General features: G+C 32.8%; 1 protein-coding gene across 1 annotated transcript in view; it reads left to right on the top strand.

The window, feature by feature from the left end:
- LOC113808553 (uncharacterized) overlaps window positions 1-2,500 on the top strand; it is a 14,949-nt gene that overhangs the window by 9,990 nt on the left and 2,459 nt on the right. The gene's annotated exons all lie outside the window — the stretch shown is intronic.

Raw genomic sequence — 2,500 nt, 5'->3', positions numbered from 1 at the left:
CGGGCCTCGCACATGTTCAACTGACTGGCCAAAAGTGATCAAAGTGAGGGTCATATTTACTGGAGAGAGAGAAGAGTTTATGTTGTAGTTATTGTTAGTCTGAAATGTAGGAAAACATTCGTTGTCACCATCATTGATGCTGTTATGATAGAAAATAAGGAATATTAATAATGATTTTGATGATCGTGATGATAGTAATGGCATTGAAAGTTACGACAAGAAAACAACAACAAAACATCAACAACAATAACAACACCAATACTAACACTAATATTAATGCAAACAATAGTTATAGCAGTGGTTATAATGGCCTTAGTAATTAGTGATGCTAATGTCGATGATGATAATGATAATAGTACTGTTGATAATGTTGATTATGCTGCTGCTGATAATGAAAATTATAGTAGTAATGTCAATGATAATGATGATATTAGTGGTTAGAAAAGGATAATGATATGGTAATAATGATAAGTGATAATGATAATGATGATAGAAGTGATAATAATTATTATGATAACAAATATAACAAATGAAGAAAAACAACAAAACAAAAACAGAAACAAAAACGAAAGCAATAATAGTAGTGATGATATTGATAATGATAACGACAATGATAATAACAATAATTATAATAGCAATGATAATAAAATACTAATTATAATAATAGTAGTCATAATAATGATGATAACGATGATAATGATAATTATACCGACAATGAGGATGCTAATAATGATATCAGTGATAGTAATATGGATAGTGATGATAATTTGATAATAATGATAACGATAATGATAATAATAATAATGACAACAATAGCAATAATAATGATAATAGTGATAATGATAATAATGATAATAACGATGATAATAGTAGTAATAATAAAAATAATAATTATGATAAAAATGATAATGATGATAATTATAATGATTATAATAATAATAATGATAATAATAATACTAATGATGATGATAATAATAATGATAATGATGATAATAATAATAATGATAATGATGATAATAATAATAATGATAATAATAATAATAATGATGATAATGATAATAATAATGATAATAGTAAAGATAATGATAAACGTGATAAAAAATAATGATAATAATAATGCTGTTTGAGTGAAGTAATTCTACAGTAGACGGATTGTTCGTTTTTTCCTATATATTCCCCCTATCCCCTGTGTTCTTGGGGGACACGTGGGGAATCGGGGGTTTTAGGGGGGGGGGGGCGTACCTGCGATCGCCGTGCTTCCCTAGCCGCCACGACCAACGGTGACAGGCCTACTGGTGAAGTGTATCAATGCACCATACAGTGACGTCATAGCAAATTATATCAATCGTAAAATATGATTAGACAACAGATAAATTTCTTTGATTAATGGAATATACTAGTATTTTATTTTAGTTATGGACAAAGTATGGCAAGAATGCGTGAAATTACTCTAACATGTTCTTCAACCGAGAGAGAGTAGCGCTCGTACTACTTTCTTATGAGTTGCACGGTTTGTTTACATTGACCGGCTCCTTTATTTTGTTTTTGTAGCGTTTTTGTGTATTTCCGCCTTTTAAATTTGACTTTCTCGATTACTTTGCATGTTGTTCTTCCATCTTAGTAGCATTTCATGTTTGTTTACAAAAAATTATATATCCTCTAGATTAACCTAGAATGATAACAACAATAATAATGATAATGGTCATAATGCTACTGCCACCAGTAATGTTGATATTGACGATAATGAGGAGGACGAGGAAAAGGATGATTATGATGATCATGATTATAATTACGATGATAATGATAATAACCATCAACATGAATAATTATTACCAGTTGTGTTACCATTTCATTACTGTTTTTTTCCACTCATCGAATATTTATGATTGTAAATAAAACTAGAGATGTGACCCTTTATTAATAGTGATAGCAATTACATATGTGCTCTGTCACTCAACTTACTATTGTGTATGTAACTTTACCCTCTCTTCATTTTACCCTATCCTGTTTTATCACATGCATAATTATCCATTGATTCGGATGTTATATGTAATTATCAATGTAACATCCATCCCTTGCCCATTTCCTTCATTTTTTCTTTCCCCTTTTCTCCTACACTTTCCTCTTCCATCTACACTTTTGCATCCTTCTCCCCTTTTCCCTTAATTTTTTTCTTCTTTTACTTCAATTTCTAATTATTTATTTTCCCTTCTTGTTCCCCTTCCTTCTCTATTTCTTTTTCCCCCTCTCTCTCCTCCTCATTCCTTCTACCTGTTCTGTCCCTTTCCCTCCCTCCATTTCCCCAACAAGCTTCCCCCTTCACTCCTCTTTATTTCCCCATCCCACCTCCATTTCCCCTTCCTCCCTCTTTCCTCACAACTCCCACAACCTCCCCCCTCCCCCTTCCCTAACGTCCTCCCCTCCTCCATCACCTCCCCCTCCCCCTTCACCGCAACCTCCGCCCTCCCCCTCCCACTTCACCGCAACTTCCGCTCTCCCC

Source organism: Penaeus vannamei, chromosome 11 (genome assembly GCF_042767895.1).
Source record: "Penaeus vannamei isolate JL-2024 chromosome 11, ASM4276789v1, whole genome shotgun sequence".
NCBI lineage: Eukaryota > Metazoa > Arthropoda > Malacostraca > Decapoda > Penaeidae > Penaeus > Penaeus vannamei.
The sequence above is the reverse complement of the archived record's forward strand: the minus strand, read 5'-3'. Positions and strand labels throughout refer to the sequence as shown.